At 44.0% G+C, this 19,183-nt stretch overlaps 1 pseudogene across 1 annotated transcript; it reads right to left on the bottom strand.

The window, feature by feature from the left end:
• Positions 1 to 4,849: 4,849 nt before the first annotated feature.
• LOC308175677 lies at positions 4,850 to 13,377 on the bottom strand (annotated as a pseudogene). The gene is made up of 2 exons: positions 11,771 to 13,377; positions 4,850 to 6,492 (listed from the first exon to the last, which is right to left on the bottom strand). The product of its transcript is annotated as an uncharacterized misc_RNA (transcript).
• Positions 13,378 to 19,183: the final 5,806 nt, after the last annotated feature.

Here is a 19,183-nt window from a genome sequence, read left to right as displayed (position 1 = left end):
ACACCACATCCCTTCAGCCTCTCCTCCTCCTCTCACACCACATCCCTTCAGCCTCTCCTCCTCCTCCTCCTCCTCCTCCTCCTCTCACAGCACTTCCCTTCAGCCTCTCCTCCTCCTCCTCCTCCTCCTCCTCCTCCTCTCACAGCACTTCCCTTCAGCCTCTCCTCCTCCTCCTCCTCCTCCTCCTCCTCTCACAGCACTTCCCTTCAGCCTCTCCTCCTCCTCCTCCTCCTCCTCCTCCTCTCACAGCACTTCCCTTCAGCCTGGACGTTGACACTGTTATCTTTATCTGATGTGTTTCTCTTTGTCGACCTGAACTTCTCTCTTCTCTCTCTGCACTTTGTTCTTCCTCATCCTCTACCATGTCTCTCTACCTCTCTCTACCATGTCTCTCTCTCTCTCCCTGCCAAACCCCCATCTCTGTACCTTTCTGCTGTGTGAGGACCTAACCCTAACCCTACATGTGTTTCCCCCTCCCACCTGTAGAGGGTGCTGTGTGAGGACCTAACCCTAACCCTATATGTGTTTCCCCCTCCCACCTGTAGAGGGTGCTGTGTGAGGACCTAACCCTAACCCTATATGTGTTTCCCCCTCCCACCTGTAGAGGATGCTGTGTGAGGACCTAACCCTAACCCTATATGTGTTTCCCCCTCCCACCTGTAGAGGGTGCTGTATGAGGACCTAACCCTAACCCTGTGTTTCCCCCTCCCACCTGTAGAGGGTGCTGTGTGAGGACCTAACCCTAACCCTATATCTATTCCCCCTCCCACCTGTAGAGGGTGCTGTGTGAGGACCTAACCCTGTGTTTCCCCCTCCCACCTGTAGAGGGTGCTGTGTGAGGACCGCTTCCTGAGTTCAGGGTCTGAGCCGTTGGACAGACAGCTGCTGAGTCAGATGTTGTCTGCGGTGAGGGTGACGCCTGCGCTGCACGAGGACCTGCAGGTGGAGGTCATGAAGGTGAGTCTGGGTCACTAAACCACTGAGCTAAAGCCTGGGCAGTTAGCCTGGGCAGTAACCATGGTAATTAGACTCTTACCTGGGCAGTTAGCCTGGGCAGTTAGCCATGGTGATTAGACTCTTACCTGGGCAGTAACCATGGTGATTAGACTCTTACCTGGGCAGTAACCATGGTAACTAGACTCTTCAGGTCTTAGGTGAGGTTATTCATCATGGAAGCTTCAAATCAAGAGTCTGTTTCCCTTCTATTAAAGACACAAGGAATATGATGTATAAACCTTTCAGTAAGGATACTCAGGAAGTTAACCAACTCCAGGACCAGTCCCTGGTTCAGATTGTAAACTAACCCCAATCCAATTTAACCCCTTGATCCACTTAGCCCTACCCCTCTGTTTTGCATGTTCACGTGTAGGGGTAGGGGGTCCCGATTGTTGTTGGGATGGAGGGGTAGAAGTGGGTGGGCTACATGGCTGCATGGCCTCCAAACAAAGTTTTTTATTTTGAAGTCACGAAAACGAAACCTGAAGTCTTAATGTGGGAATGAGCCTCTCGTTGTCTTTCAGAGAACAGATGTCAAACTACCGACATGTTTGCTGTAATTATATGACGTGGCAGTAGGCAGGCGTCACTCAATGCTCGTCTCATTCACAGAACAGCGTGGGTTGCTGCACTGTTTGATCGCGTCATCAAAAAAAAACGTCTCGCATTCGGTAAACATTTTGGTCTTTTCACACCGAAGGGCCGAACACCGAATGTGCTTTTTTTTGCTATTTTCAGCTGAATAATTTCAGCGACCGAACCTTCGGTTCATCCCGAACTTCAATGTAACTCTGTTCCCAGGGGCAAGAACCCCTGTCATCAGCCAGAAAGCACTCGAAAACGAGAGGTAGAAGGGGTAAAAGATGCTTGATTCCAGTCAGTTGCTTCTCTACTTGTTTGTTAATGTTGTCATGTATCAGTCCACAGGTAGTACGCTACGGTATGCCCTCAAATACTCCTCTCTCTGCACAGCATTTGGCAATAAACCATGATGTCACCCAGCAAGACACACTTGATTCGGGTCATTATTTCACTGCTGTGAACACCCGGTAAATCTGACTCATGTTGTACCAAACGTAAGAACTGAACTGTAAGGTGATCCTCGCTGTGTGTGTATACGTGTGTTTCCTGGGTTCCTGTCAGGTCGAGTGTGAGTGTGTCTAGTATGAGACATGTAGAGAAGGTCTCTGTCTCATCCATTTCGCTCGCTTTATTATGTATAATGACTATGACATGCCTATGAGTCTTTATTATGTATAATGACTATGACATGCCTATGAGTCTTTATTATGTATAATGACTATGACATGCCTATGAGTCTTTATTATGTATAATGACTATGACATGCCTATGAGTCTTTATTATGTATAATGACTATGACATGCCTATGAGTCTTTATTATGTATAATGACTATGACATGCCTATGAGTCTTTATTATGTATAATGACTATGACGTGCCTATGAGTCTTTATTATGTATAATGACTATGACATGCCTATGAGTCTTTATTATGTATAATGACTATGACATGCCTATGAGTCTTTATTATGTATAATGACTATGACATGCCTATGAGTCTTTATTATGTATAATGACTATGACATGCCTATGAGTCTTTATTATGTATAATGACTATGACATGCCTATGAGTCTTTATTATGTATAATGACTATGACATGCCTATGAGTCTTTATTATGTATAATGACTATGACATGCCTATGAGTCTTTATTATGTATAATGACTATGACATGCCTATGAGTCTTTATTATGTATAATGACTATGACGTGCCTATGAGTCTTTATTATGTATAATGACTATGACATGCCTATGAGTCTTTATTATGTATAATGACTATGACGTGCCTATGAGTCTTTATTATGTATAATGACTATGACATGCCTATGAGTCTTTATTATGTATAATGACTATGACGTGCCTATGAGTCACTGCCTTGTCTTTCTCCCTGAGGTCCAGTGGGTGTATTTTAGATCTCTGCCTATGCTATTCTATTTTATTATATTAAGAACTGTAAGGCTCAGTGGGTGTATTTTAGACCTCTGTTTAGTCTCCTATTGTATTGTATTGTGTTCTATTGTGTTCTATTGTATTCTATTGTATTCTATTTGACTCTATTCTAACTCCGTGTCTCTGCCTGCTCTCTCTCAGGTCCTGCTCTGCATCACCTACTCCTCTACCTTCCAGATCAACGGAGACTCCATCCTGAGGATAGCAGAGGTACAGTGTGTGTGTGTGTGTGTGTGTGTGTGTGTGTGTTAGCTAGTGAAAGATTTCCTCAGTAGAATGACCTCCCTGCTAAAGCTACTGCTAGTAGAGATAACTACTACCGCTAACAGCTCCATACGTATCTGCCAGAGCTGCTGTATGTATGTATGTGTATGTGTGTATGTGTGTATGTGTGTATGTGTGTATGTATGTATGTATGTATGTATGTATGTATGTATGTATGTATGTATGTATGTATGTATGTATGTATGTATGTATGTATGTATGTATGTGTGTATGTATGTATGTGTGTATGTGTGTATGTATGCTTATGTTAAGCTATGTTTTGCTTAGTCATCAACAGTCAACATGAAACTCATGACAGCCTGCCACGCCCAGTCACTCACCCTCTAGCCCAGGGGTGGGCAATTAATTTTCACAATGGGCCACATGAGAAACAGGGACTATTGTGGAGGACCGGACCAGTAGACTGAACCAGTAGGCTGAACCAGTAGACTGAACCAGTAGGCTGAACCAGTAGACTGAACCAGTAGACTGAACCAGTAGACTGAACCAGTAGACTGAACCAGTAGGCTGAACCAGTAGAACCAGTAGGCTGAACCAGTAGACTGAACCAGTAGACTGAACCAGTAGACTGAACCAGTAGACTGAACCAGTAGACTGAACCAGTAGACTGAACCAGTAGGACCAGTAGGCTGAACCAGTAGACTGAACCAGTAGACTGAACCAGTAGGACCAGTAGACTGAACCAGTAGGACCAGTAGGCTGAACCAGTAGACTGAACCAGTAGACTGAACCAGTAGACTGAACCAGTAGGCTGAACCAGTAGACTGAACCAGTAGACTGAACCAGTAGAACCAGTAGACTGAACCAGTAGACTGAACCAGTAGGCCGGACCAGTAGACTGAACCATTAGACAAACTTATAATATCAAGTACAGAAGATGTGTATCATATTACAATCACAGTCACCCTTATTAAACTGTTTAATCATATCCGATTCCCTTTGCAAGCCATTAAATCAATAACATTATTATCAAACGTACATTCTGTTAAATGTAATTACATCACACACATGCAGAGACTGAAGGACAACTTGTGTTTGTGTTTTAATAAGCCAGACAGCCAGTCTGCTACCTCACCATCACCATTCTACAGCTCTGGGACCTGGACTACACTGATTATTAATGTGATCAATGGATCTGATCAATCCAAGTGAATTTAATTGTCTGAACATCCTCAATGTCCCTCTGTACACACCCAGTATTCATTACACTCAAAATCCTCCAAATACCAAATACATACAATAATAACTAGGTAATAATGAAAATACAGTATGTTGAGAGCATCTGATTTATAATAATGTGAACACCCTGAGAAGTCAAACAGTCTCATGTATATGGAGTCATATGTTCTTATGAGGCTGGAGAGGCTGGGCTGTATCTGACATTGCTGCTGCATATTCACATCTAGCAGACACACTGAGAGCACAAACTATATGATAACAAACCATAACCAGATCAGAAACTACTCTGTGTGGGGAAATATACCATAATCTTTCCTAATGTGACAACAGATAAAGATAAATGCTTATTTTACTGCTTGGTCAGTCAGAGTGATTGACAGGAGAGATGATTAGAGGGGCAGAATTTTCACCACCCTTATTCAGGCCAGGGCTGAAGTATGGATAGAGTTTCTCAGAGAAGGTGCAGCCAGTGAAAGAGTAGATCAGAGACCTGGCCTCCACCTCCACATCATAAAAGGAGACCTGGCCCTCCTCATAATCCACAAACACCCCCACCTTCTGGGGCTTCTCTCTCAGGGACAGGGGGACACCAGCTGCCCTGTACTCATTTCCATTCCATAACCTTACAGTCCAGTATCCATGCTCAGGGCTCAGTCTGATAATCCCCTTCCTGTTGATGGACTCTCTGGCCACTCCTACATCCCACCTAGTCTTCTTCTTCACCTCCACTTCATAGTAAAACCTCCCAGAGGAGAAACCCTCCTTTCCTAAAACACAGACACCCTGGGAAAACCTCTCTGTGTTATCAGGGACATTCTTTCTTGTGTCTCCATGTCTAACTTGTTTCCCATCCTCAGACAGAATGAGACTGGGATGTGCTGTATCAGGGTCCAGAGTCACGTCCACTGCATACTGCTGAATCATCTTCAGCTCAACATCACACAACTTCTTCACTTCGCTCGTAAGTGTCTCCCTCAGCTGAGACATAACTCTCCTCACAGTCCCCATGTCGAGATCACTGTGAACCCTGACCTCAGACCAGTCCTTGGTGTGTGGAGGGGTGGACAGGGAAGGGAAGCTCTGGAGGAGGTGGAGGTGGTCCTCAGTGTGTGAGAGCTGCTCCAGCTCAGTGCTTCTCCTCTGTAGCTCAGTGATTTCCTGCTCCAGCTCTTTAATCAGCCCTTCAGCCCGCCTCTCTGCTGCTTTCTGCTTCTCCTCGATCACGTCAAGGAGCTCAGCCTGGCTTCTCTTCATGGAGTCCACCAGAGCAGTGAAGACCTGTACGCTGTCTGCTTTCTCTCTCTGTGCATCTTTGTTACTAAGACCTACTGAGTGTTTGATCTCTGAAACCTTCTGCAGTCGCTCCTGGATCATCTGCTGAACATCTGCCTCTGTCTTCCCCAGCTGAGCCTTCCTCTCTCCATACTCCTCCTCTATGGGGACGGTGTCATGGGTCTTGTGGTCTGTCTCAGTGCAGAACTGACACACACACGTCTGGTCACACCTACAGAACAGCTCCAGGAGTCTGTCGTGCTTCTTACACATCCTGTCTTCCAGGTTCTCCACAGGGTCGATCAGCTTGTGTCTCTTTAAGCCTGCGACTCTCTGATGAGGCTCCAGGTGAGTCTCACAGTAAGAGGTCTGACACACCAGGCAGGACTTCAGAGCCTTGAGCTTCGTCCCAGTGCAGACGTCACAGGACACTTCTCTAGGTTTGACAGGTGTGTCTGGGGCTGGGCTGCTGGTTGCCTTCACGTCAACTGACTTCCTAAACTGAGTGGCCATCTCAGAGATGAAAGTATTGACAAAGAGATCTGGTCTCTTATCAAATGCTTTTTTACACATTGGACAACACAGGTCATTGTTGTCCCAGTACTTTCTCATACAGGCCATGCATACGCTGTGTCCACAGTAGAGAGTAGAGACTGGTTTAGTGAACACATCCAGACAGGCAGAACACAGGAACTGCTCCTCGGACAGGAGACTGCTGGAGGAAGCCATATCTAGAGAGACCAAAGGTGACACATAAAGCATTTCCTGGAATCAATCAGATCTCGATAGTTTCAACGATGGAGCTGTCAATACTGTCTTATGAGATTATACAGAGACCAATAATGATAACATTATTCTACATCACATAGAAAATAGTCCTTCAACCAAATAAATACATTTTACATACTGAACTGTCTATAAAAAAACTGGTAGAGAGCGTGAACACAATAGTTTATCTTGACTTATCATTGTAAGTCTCTCAACTCACCTGTCTGTGATTCTGTGAGAGTGGGGACGCTGTCTCTGTCCTTTCTACTGTAGGTGTGATAGATGTCTCTGTCCTTAACAAGTTTGAGAGAGTCTGCCCTCCTGCACGATACACTCTATGTCTCTAGTCTACACAGTTTAGTAGTTTCATTTCAGCTGCCTGACGTTGAGATGCTCCTCCCCTCCCAGTACAGCTCTCCTCCCTGGAACAGAGTTAACCCTTTACAGGCTGGTCTGTTTCTAATGTGTGGTTTTACAGATACACTCTTCTTACTCATCATTCCCAATCAGAGTTGAGTTTCATGTTGATATCAGCTCTGATCAAAGGAGTGATTCATCACAGTGTTTATGTGTAAAGAGACCAAGGGCCGTCTGCCACTCTGACCCTGCTACACACACACACACACACACACACACGCACACACACACACACACACACACACACACACACACACACACACTCACACTCACACTCACACTCACACTCACACTCACACTCACACTCACACTCACACTCACACTCACACTCACACTCACACCCACACACACACACACACACACACACACACACACACACACACACACACACACGCACACTCACACACGCGCACACACACACACACACACACACACACACACACTCACACACTCACTCAGAGGGGGGGGGGGGAATCTTATGACACGTAACTCCTCCTACAGTCCCGGGTCGCTCAGTATAATGGAGAAGCGTTTCTGAAAGTACGGCACGGCACGGCTCGGATACAAATGCGGCCTGGTTCGGGTCGGTAGTGGAAAAGCTCCATTAGTGTCGGTTGATGTTTGGAGAGCTGGTGGAAGCATGCTGAATCTAGAAAAATAAATAAATAAAAAAGTGGTCCGGCTGTGGCGCAGGAGGTAGTGCCGGCGTCTAATGATTAACACTATACTATAAACTGGGTAGGGCATCACTTTATTAGGAACACTATACTAATACTGGGTAGGGCATCACTTTATTAGGAACACTATACTAATACTGGGTAGGGACTCCCTTTATTAGGAACACTATACTAATACTGGGTAGGGACTCCCTTTATTAGGAACACTGTACTAATACTGGGTAAGACCTCCCTTTGCCCTCAAAACAGCCTCAATTCTTTGTGGCATTGATTCCACAAGATGATGGAAACATTCCTTTGAGATACTCAAGATGATTGAATCACCCATTTCCTGTAGTTTATCAGGTGCACTTCCAAGCTGTGAATCTCCCGTTCCACCACATTCCAAAGGTGTTCATGAAACCAGTTTGAGGCGGCTTCTGCTTTGTGACACGGTGCATCATGATGCAGGAAGCAGCCATTAGAAGATGGGTACATTGTGGCCATGTAATAATAATAATAATAATAATAATAATAATGAGAATTTTTTATTTGTATAGCGCTTTTCCTGCAAATGTTGCAGCTCAAAGTGCTCGGGATGGGATGTACATGGTCAGCAACAATACTCAAATAGGCTGTGGCATTCAAGAGATGATTGATTGGTATTAACAGGCCCAAAATGTGCCAAGAAAACATTCCCCACACCATTACACCACCTCCACCATTACACCACCTCCACCATTACACCACCTCCATGAATGATAAGGTCACTCCCCATCTTCCACCGTAGCCTGAATACCTCCATCTCTTCAGGCTACACCTTAAGTGTCCCTCCTGAGACATCTACTTCCCCTCTACCCCCCTGTACTGTTTCTCTACTGTTAAAAAAGTAATAATAATCTTCCTTCTTCCAGCACTACAACTGCCAAAGGCCCCTGGCTCGAGCATAGATTACTTTCTCCTGCTATGACTGGTGGATAGATGATTAACTTACTTAAAATGTATTTGTCATAAGTTGCTTTGGATAAAGGCGTCTGCTAAATGCCAAACATGTAAATGTAAATGTGTCTGCTACCTCACCTGGACTAGTCTGATTATTAATGTGATCAATGGATCTGATCGATCCAAGTTAATTTCATTGTCTGAACATCCTCAATTTCACTCTGTACACACCCAGTATTCATTACACTCAATATCCCCCAAATACTTAAACATTACAATGATAACTAGCTAATAATGAAAACACAGTATGTTGTTAGAATCTCATGTATAATAATGTGAACATCCTGAGAAGTCTTTGTCCTTTATACTGTAGGTGTGATAGATGTCTCTGTCCTTTATACTGTATGTGTGGTAGATGTCTCTGTCCTTTATACTGTATGTGTGGTAGATGTCTGTTTGAGGACGATATCGAACAAGTTTGAGAGTCTGCCCTGGTGCACGATACACTCTATGTCTCTAGTCTACACAGTTTAGTTTCATTTTAGCAAACTGACGTTGAGATGCTCCTCCCCTCCCAGTACAGCTCTCCTCCCTGGAACAGAGTTAACCCTGGTCTGTTTCTAACGTGTGGTTTTACAGATACGCTCTTCTTACTCATCATTCCCAATCAGAGTTGAGTTTCATGTTGATATCAGCTCTGATCAAAGGAGTGATTCATCACAGTGTTTATGTGTAAAGAGACCAAGGGCCGTCTGCCACTCTGACCCTGCTACACACACACACACACACACACACACACACACACACACACACACACACACACACAGACACACACACACACACACACACACACACACACACACTCACACACACACATACACACACACACACACACACACACACACACACACACACACACACTCATCATCATCATCTCAGTAACACCCCCACTAGTCCACTCCATTCATAACTGTACTTACTTAGCAGTTTTTAAATTTGTAATAAAATAAAATAAAATAAAAATACCCTCTTCTTGACATGGACAGGTTATTATATTATTTTGACCTTCAGTAAAGGTGATTGTTGAAGCTTTCCTTGCTTCTGAATAAGAACTTAAACATACACCTGAAATCTCATGCTGGGTTTGTCTGTGAAATGATGCTTCTCTCTGTAAACTTGACTTGAATAGATTTAATTGTGAACAACTGCTCTTTAATAGATATTGATCTGTTACAGCAGGTTAATGTGTCAGGCTACTTTAGAGAGATATGTTTGTGTGGACCTTTGTGTAGTCGCTCAGCATCACTGTCTCTGTTCTGCATTTTGTTCAACAAGACATATATACATATATATATATACCCAACTGTTTTCCAAGGTCTACACACAACGACCACTAGTTGGCCGCCTTGTAAATTAGCCTGCTTCCTACACAGAAAAACGGCAAAATAGCTTCATACTAGCTTATCCTGATGTGATTTAGAAAATGTAAGGATACTGGGTGGTAGAACACACATATCTAGGAAAAAGAAAAGGAAAATGGATCATAAATTGGGGTTTAATACACAGTGTCCATAGCACCCTATGACCCTCATTTTGTGTCTGGATTTATGGCATAGATATTATTTTCAAAAGACAGAATCAGATGCATTATTGCATTTCTTTCTCTCACACACACACACACACACACACACACACACACTCACACTCACACTCACACTCACACTCACACTCACACTCACACATACACACACACACACACACACACACACACACACACTCTCTCTCTATGTTTTCACAGTGACTATAGCTATACTTAGTGATGTCAAGTTAATGACATGCAGGCAGGTGCCAGGTATAAACAGAGTTTATCAGGTCATAGGTTGCTACACAGCAAAGTCTTTCTCTGCCACAGATCTCAGTGTTCCGGAACACTCCCCACCTAGAGTGTTCTATGTGGTTTCTACCTAGCAACAACACTTTGATTGGCTACAAAATGAAGCATCATAATGTATGCATCTTTGGTGAATAAAGCCACCCTTGGTACTCTAGCATGATGACAGTTTGAGTGACTTTATTCACCTCGGTGATAAATGAATGAATCATCATTCACAGGTGTCAGGTAACAGGGACTTTATTCATCAGGTGTTGATGTTTGATATGCAGTGATGATAAAACCACCACAGAAACGGACTATTAGACAAACTTATAATATCACACAGAAAATGTCATCTTACAATCAGTCACCTGTATCAAATAATTCTGAAGCATATCTGATTCCCTTTCCAAGCCATTAAATCAATAACATTATTATCAAACGTACGTTCTGTTAAATGTAATTGCGTCACACACATACAGAGACTGAGGGACAACTTGTGTTTGTGTTTTAATAAGCCAGACAGCCAGTCTGCTACCTCACATCACCGTCCTAAAGCTCTGGGACCAGGACTACACTGATTATTAATGTGATCAATGGATCTGATCAATCCAAGTGAATTTAATTGTCTGAACATCCTCAATTTCACTCTGTACACACCCAGTATTCATTACACTTAATATCCCCAAAATACTTAAACATTACAATGATAACTAGCTAATAATGAAAACACAGTATGTTGTTAGAATCTCATTTATAATAATGTGAACATCCTGAGAAGTCAAACAGCCTCAGTTATATAGAGTCATATCTTCTTATGAGGCTGGAGAGGCTGGGCTATAATATATAGTATTATCTTACATTGTTGCTGCATATTCACCATCTCTAGCAGATACACTGATAGCACAAATGGACCTATCGCTAAGCCACGCCCCAAAATAGAAATTGTCCAATCATATCACAGCAAAAGTCACTACGGGCAGAAAACTCGGACAAACAACTCGCTAATATCTGATTGTGAAAAGCTTCTAGACTAAATATTCTTGTCATCTTTAAAAAAACATGTCTATTACTTGCTGTGGTAAATCAGAAATCAGAAATTTGCCAACTCTTGCCATAAGTCATTGAATGTCATTCAGTCACGGTCAGTCAGTCAGTCACTGTCAGTGAAGCGTTGTTTGTTTGTCTGAGTTTTCAAAGGGGGCGTGGCTTAGCGATAGGTCCATTATGATAACAAACGATAGACAGATCAGAAATTAGTCTGTGGTAAATTATACCATAACTTTCCCAAATGACAACAGATACAGATAAATGCTTATTTTACTGCTTGGTCAGAATTAAAGGTTAAAAATCAGTCAGTGTGATTGACAGGAGAGATGATCAGAGGGGCAGAGTTTTTACCACCACCATTATTACGAGGGTTGAAGAATGGATAGAGTTTCTCAGTGAAGGTGCAGCCAGTGAAAGAGTAGATCAGAGACCTGGCCTCCACGTCATAAAAGGAGACCTGGCCCTCCTCATAATCCACAAACACCCCCACCTTCTGGGGCTCCTCTCTCAGGGACAGGGGGACAGCAGGGTCAGTGAGTGCCCAGTACTCATTTCCATTCCTCAACCAGACAGTCCAGTATCCATCCTCAGGTCTCGGTATGATAGTCCCCTTCCTGTTGATGGACTCTCTGGCCACTCCTACAGCCCACTCAGTCGTCTCCTTCACCTCCACTTCATAGTAAAACCCTCCTTTCCTAAAACACAGAGGCTATTAGAAAACCTCTCTGTGTTATCAGGGACTTTCTTCCTTGTGTCTCCATATCTAACTTGTTTCCCATCCTCGGACAGAATGAGATTGGGATATGCTGTATCAGGGTCCAGAGTCACGTCCACTGCATACTGCTGAATCATCTTCAGCTCAGCATCACACAACTTCTTCACTTCACTCATAAGTGTCTCCTCCAGCTGAGACACCGCTCTCCTCACAGTCCCCACGTCGAGATCACTGTGAACCCTGACCTCAGACCAGTCCTTGGTGTGTGGAGGGGTGGACAGGGAGGGGAAGCTCTGGAGGAGGTGGAGGTGGTCCTCAGTGTGTGAGAGCTGCTCCAGCTCCTTCTCCTCTGTAGCTCAGTGATTTCCTGCTCCAGCTCTTTAATCAGCCCTTCAGCCCGCCTCTCTGCTGCTTTCTGCTTCTCCTCGATCACGTCAAGGAGCTCAGCCTGGCTTCTCTTCATGGAGTCCACCAGAGCAGTGAAGACCTGTACGCTGTCTGCTTTCTCTCTCTGTGCATCTTTGTTACTAAGACCTACTGAGTGTTTGATCTCTGAAACCTTCTGCAGTCGCTCCTGGATCATCTGCTGAACATCTGCCTCTGTCTTCCCCAGCTGAGCCTTCCTCTCTCCATACTCCTCCTCTATGGGGACGGTGTCATGGGTCTTGTGGTCTGTCTCAGTGCAGAACTGACACACACACGTCTGGTCACGCCTACAGAACAGCTCCAGGAGTCTGTCGTGCTTCTTACACATCCTGTCTTCCAGGTTCTCCACAGGGTCGATCAGCTTGTGTCTCTTTAAGCCTGCGACTCTCTGATGAGGCTCCAGGTGAGTCTCACAGTAAGAGGTCAGACACACCAGGCAGGACTTCAGAGCCTTGAGCTTCGTCCCAGTGCAGATGTCACAGGACACTTGTCCAGGTTCGGCAGGGGACTCATCGTCAGCCCTGACTCTCATTGTCTTGAAGTGCTCTACAACCTCTCTAAACGTTGTGTTGACGCGAAGCTCAGGTCTTCTATAGAACGTTTCCTTACACAACGGACACAGACACAATTCACTGGTGTCCCAGTATCCTCTGATACAGGCCATGCAGAAGTTGTGTCCACATGGAATAGAGACAGGGTCAGTGAACACATCCAGACAGATGGAACACAGGAACTGCTCCTCAGACAGGAGACTGCTGGAGGAAGCCATATCTAGAGAGACCAGAGGAGACACCATAAAGCATTTCCTGGAATCAATCAGATCTCGATAGTTTCAGCTATGGAGCTGTCAAGACTGTCTTATGGGATTATACAGCGACCAATAATGATAACATTATTCTACATCACATAGAAAATAGTCCTTCAAACAAATCAATACGTTTTACATGCTGAACTGTCTATAAACCAAACTGGTAGAGACTACACAATAGTTTATCTTGACATTGTAAGTCTCTCAACTCACCTGTCTGTGATTCTGTGAGAGTGTGGATGCTGTCTCTGTCCTTTATACTGTAGGTGTGATAGATGTCTCTGTCCTTTATACTGTATGTGTGATAGATGTCTGTTTGAGGTCGATATCTAACAAGTTTGAGAGAGTCTGCCCTTGTCCACGATACACTTTACGTCTCTACACAGTTTAGTTTCATTTCAGCTGCCTGACGTTGAGATGCTCCTCCCCTCCCAGTACAGCTCTCCTCCCTGGAACAGAGTTAACCCTTTACAGGCTGCTCTGTTTCTAACATGTGCTTTTACAGACATGCTCTTCTTACCTGTCATTTCCAATCATCATATTGTTCCCAGTCAGTATAAACTGTAATCAGAATAATATTTGTGATCAGGGGCCTCATTTATAGAAAGTACTTTGGATCAATTTTTTATCTTACCCGTGTCGTACGTAGAAAACCACGTCAACGTAGTGATTTATACAATTTCAACTTGAGTCAATTTGACCGTGGAAACGATCGTAGCTCTACGTCGGGTATTGACCTTGCGTACGCACATTACCTACTGGTTATGCAGAGTTATTACAGGCATGTGAGCCGCACTGCCTACTGTCATTCACAGGGCTTAAAGTGGGAAATAATCCTGTGCCTGAGGGGGGTCACAGTTTGAGATATTGGGAGAGCGGGTACAGAAGACAGCTTCTTGTCTCAATGTTTAAATGCATTAATACTATTTTATAGTCAATACAAAATACATGTCTCAATGTTTAAATGCATTAATACTGTTTTATAGTCAATACAAAATATATGTCTCAATGTTAAAATGCATTAATACTGTTTTATACTCAATACAAAATAAAATAATATATTTAGATGTCTTTAAAAGAACAAACTGATTAAATCACTTAAGGCCAAACTGATTAAATCACTTAAGGCGAAACTGATTGCATCACTTATTAAGCCACTATCACTATAACAATAGATCAATAGATCTACATCAAGTAGAATACTGATGACTAGTGACCAGTCAAGACCATTGGACTCCAGGATATCTTTGAGCTCCTGCATGAGGGCTGACGAGTTGGCGATGTTTACTTTCCTGCTGACTAGGTGTTGTGTTGTTACTTTGGCCAGATCATCATAAAAAATCGAACAAGGACATTGAGGATTTTGTCCATATTAAGATTAGCTTCGTCGATATTAATTGAAAACGTTGCTTTTTTAAGCTTTTCACACAGCCGTTTTTTCAATTCCGGGACAAAGGCCATGTGTGTTTAAATAGCTGGCGTGCTGGTTGGAAACGGACAGCTTTGTCAGTGCATTTTTGTCTTCTGATAGCTTCTTGCACAAATCGACGAGTGGCTGAGCCATTGTGAAAGACAGATCATGTTCAGCTATAAACGCACACACTCGGATCTTTTGCTCGCAAACACGGTCGGTCATTGAAGATGAAGTGGTAGGCTACCTGTAGCCGTCGCAAGGTTGTTGTATGAGCAAGGTTTAAGAAACTTGGCTTCCATTTTAATAGACTCTTACTAAAGTTAGCGAGATAGCGGGCTGCTAAAAGCGAACGTCTCTCCAAGCTCACATTACACTCATTCAAACTTCCTACTCTGCCTCCGATTGGCTAGAAGTCGTTGGTTGGCTTGAGCAATGTGATACCATTGGTAGGCGGAACTGTCTCTTTGCTGAAGATGACTCTTTAAATTACGATGTAAACAAATAGCATGTGATTTTATTTTATTTTATTGCTCAAAATTCCCCTGCGCCGGAAATCCGGCACCGTGCCGGAGAACTTTAAGCCCTGCATTCATGCGAAGTGAACGTGACTCGTAAAATAATTAACAATGTTGTTATCAGCTGAGAAAATGAGTTTAATTCAAGATTTAAAGGGAACTGATGTTTATGATTGTATTTCAGTCTTCCTTTATATTCCTCTGGAGCTGTCAAGGCAACGCCTTCTCCCCTTCAACATGCCTAATGCGCTAAATTATACTGGATTTTTCTCCGGAGAACGCAAGGTCAATACCCGACGTAGAGCTGCGATCGTTTCCACGGTCAAATTGACTCACGTTGAAATGTTATAAATCACTACGTTGACGTGGTTTTCTACGTACGACACGGGTAAGATCAAAATTTGATCCAAAGTACTTTCTATAAATGAGGCCCCAGGTCTTGTTAAAAACCCAACACTCTGCAACAATCTTTCTCTGTTTAACGTGAGCTGACATTTTTCTCCTCAGCATCTCTCCAACTGCACATTACGGTTTGAAGATGTGTAACATAGTCACGCACGCACGTACGTCAATTGAAAATAAAATTTGTCGCCTTCAAAATAAAAGCAATGCAATTGTACTGGACGCATTGCCTACATTATTGGCCTCACGCAGGGCCGGCCAGGGACAGCCATAGGGCCGCATGTGGCCCGGGGGCCGTACAATGCCCAGGTCTGCTCTAGCCTGTTGGCCCAGTCACCCTCTAGCCTGTTGGCCCCCCATGTCTGGATGTGTTGATCATTCTGGCACAAAATGGCTGCTGTGACATCACCCATATGAGTTGTACACTTGTATGGTGGGTGAAGGGAGTCAGCGCATACAGTTTACAATGAAGCACTTTGAGCCCCTGGAAAAACCCTATGAATGATATCCATTAACATCTCTCATAGGCTGTCTGAGAGGTCCAGATAGATGAGCGTTTACGAGCCTCCCTGGGTTTGGGTCCCTGTGTTTCTGTGTTACTCAGCTCCTCTCTTAGTTATCCATTAAAAGTCTATAAAACCATGATGTGTTTGTGTGTGCACGTGCGCGTGCACGTACATGTACGGGGGCAGGTCCATCAGGCTGTAACTCTGCATCAGGACTATAGAGAAACTGTCAACATCAACGTATAAATAACTACGGCCTAATGCAGCGCTGGATCTAATGCTGCTCCATCCATCTGGCAGAACAGAGGGTGTAAAAAAACCCTGAGTGTTTACATTTTTTATGACATTTATGAAGTTTTAGTGTTTCCATTTGCATCAGTGCTAAGAAGTTATCACATTACGTATCATAAGTAATTGCTACAAGTGAGCAGATGATCGTGTATGTAAAAGATATCATCATGACCACAATAAAATTGTGACCATAACATAACATGTCCTGTAGACACTCACCCTAACCCTAACCGAATGAATGAATGGATGAATGGATGAATGAATGAATGAATGAATGAATTAATGAATGAATGGTCTTTATTGTCATTGATATAGTACAGGTACCAAACAACGAAATTTGGGAGGGGGGGCTCCCCTGGTGCTAGGAAAGAAAAAAAACAAAAAAAACAAGAAGGGAAAGGAGCTGGTTTACATAAATAAAGGCTATGTACACTATCCACTATACTGTACAGATAAAACGACTAGGGTTGTCATATTGCACATAGTGTTATTGCACATTCAGTCACATATCCTTCCTTTCATCAGAGAACCGTAACCCCTCTCTGCCCTTTACAACCAGACTATGAGATGGTGACTGACTGCTTCAGTCTGGTCACCATGGGAACTTCACTGCTTCAGTCTGGTCACCATGGGAACTTCACTGCTTCAGTCTGGTCGCCATGGGAACTTCTCAGTCAGGGTCTCTGACATCTGAAGTCCTTTTTCCACAGCGTAGGTTAGCAGGGCAGCTGGGACAGGGGCAGGTTACTGTTAACAGGCTTGTCTGGACATGATTAGTAGGAATACCGCCCCTGAAGTTACCACCACTGTAGAACCCTAACCATAACCATAACCCTAACCATAACCATTCCTACAATACTTAAGTTCTATTTGCGACACCTTCAGAGTTTGTATTAAATTAATTTAGATGAATATGAATGAACTTGTTATATCTCACTGGATAACCTTTAGTTTTCAGATAACTCTGTATCATAAAGATCTTTATGTGTGTATCTGTGCTTGTGTGTGTCTTGTTTGCGCTAACTATTTCTGCTAGAAATCTCCCACTATTTTGTGGCAACGTCATACCATAGAGTCTCCCTTTAAAGAGATGAGAAATGACTATGCTCTACAACTGGACACCTCTAAACAACTCGTATTGTTCCGGCTGGATTCACAGCCACAAATCCACAAACACAATCACAGTTAATTAATGCCACTTTAACTAGTTTGTGTGTCGTCCTCAGGTGTGTATAGAGACCTTCATCTCTAGCTGTCACCAGCGCAGCATCAACACAGCTGTGAGGGCGACGCTCAGCCAGATCCTGGGTGACCTCACACTACAGCTCCGACACAGACAAGAGGTGGGACACAGCTCCTTCTGCTCGGCTCTGGTTTGGTCATGTTGCTGTAGGATAGGGTTAGGTTACAGTGTAGATGATAGGGTTAGGTTACAGTGTAGAGGATAGGGTTAGGTGTGTGGGATGGGAGGAGGACTAGAGGTAGTCATATTTGCATTCTCTCAATCTATGAAGGCCTTTGATGTAATGATTGAAAGATCTGTTAACTAGTAGTGCTAACAATGAATTCAATAGTAGTTTTGTGTGTGTGTGTGCGTGTGTGTGTGTGTGTGTGTGTGTGTGTGTGTGTGTGTGTGTGCGTGTGCGTGTGCGTGTGCGTGTGCGTGTGCGTTTGCGTGTGTGTGTGTGTGCGTGCGTGTGCGCGTGCCTGTCTACAGGGAGTGGATGGAGAGGAGCTGTCAGTGCCTATACTGCAACGCAGAGGTACAGTATTAACCCTTAATAACCCTAACCCTTAATAACCCTATACATGTAATACTCATTACCCTTAATAGCCTCTATACATGTAATACTCATTACCCTTAATAGCCTCTATACATGTAATACTCATTACCCTTAATAGCCTCTATTTTACAGTCGGCTTTATGAAACATTCACAGTGCAACACAAAAGTTACTTTATTACCCCGAGACTTTCACTTCCACACAGCAGCATCACAGGAGAGACATTCACTTCCACACAGCATAGGGTTAGCATCACAGGAGAGACATTCACTTCCACACAGCATAGGGTTAGCATCACAGGAGAGACATTCACTTCCACACAGCATAGGGTTAGGGTTACATAGCATCACAGGAGACTGTGTGAAACCTTCACAGAGGTAGCCTACCATCCAGTGGTGCTTCATAGGCGTGTTCTCTATTATGAAAGACTCACTGCTGTCACTGGCATGCCTGGGCTGATACAAACTCCCTGTGGGCTATTATGTCTGTTTCTGAGGCTATGGGAGGCTAACCCTAACCCTAGATACATCACACATCTCATCTAGTAGAGATATCATCGGAGAGCGCTTGAGGAGGACACCTATGTAGACGACATTCTAGCGTCTCATGGCGACAGGAGAGAGCTGAGGAGCATCACGGAGGGAATCGAGAGGACGCTCAACGCTGGAGGTTTCGCTCCGGAACCACGGATCCAGTCGGGTCAAAGTGGGAGGAGCAAAGAGGGCCAGCCTGCAGAAACGAGGGCCAATGTGGAGCCAGAGTCAGAGGTGTTGGTGCTGGCTGATCAGCTGAGCGAGGAAACATCCAGGGGAGTGGCTGTAAGTGCTCGAGACAGCGTGAGCATGCTGCAACGGAA

The sequence above is a fragment of the Nansenia antarctica genome (genome assembly GCF_963989245.1).
Source record: "Nansenia antarctica genome assembly, contig: SCAFFOLD_194, whole genome shotgun sequence".
Taxonomy (NCBI): Eukaryota; Metazoa; Chordata; class Actinopteri; order Argentiniformes; family Microstomatidae; genus Nansenia; species Nansenia antarctica.
Note: the sequence above shows the minus strand (reverse complement) of the source record. Positions and strands in the feature narration are given on the sequence as shown.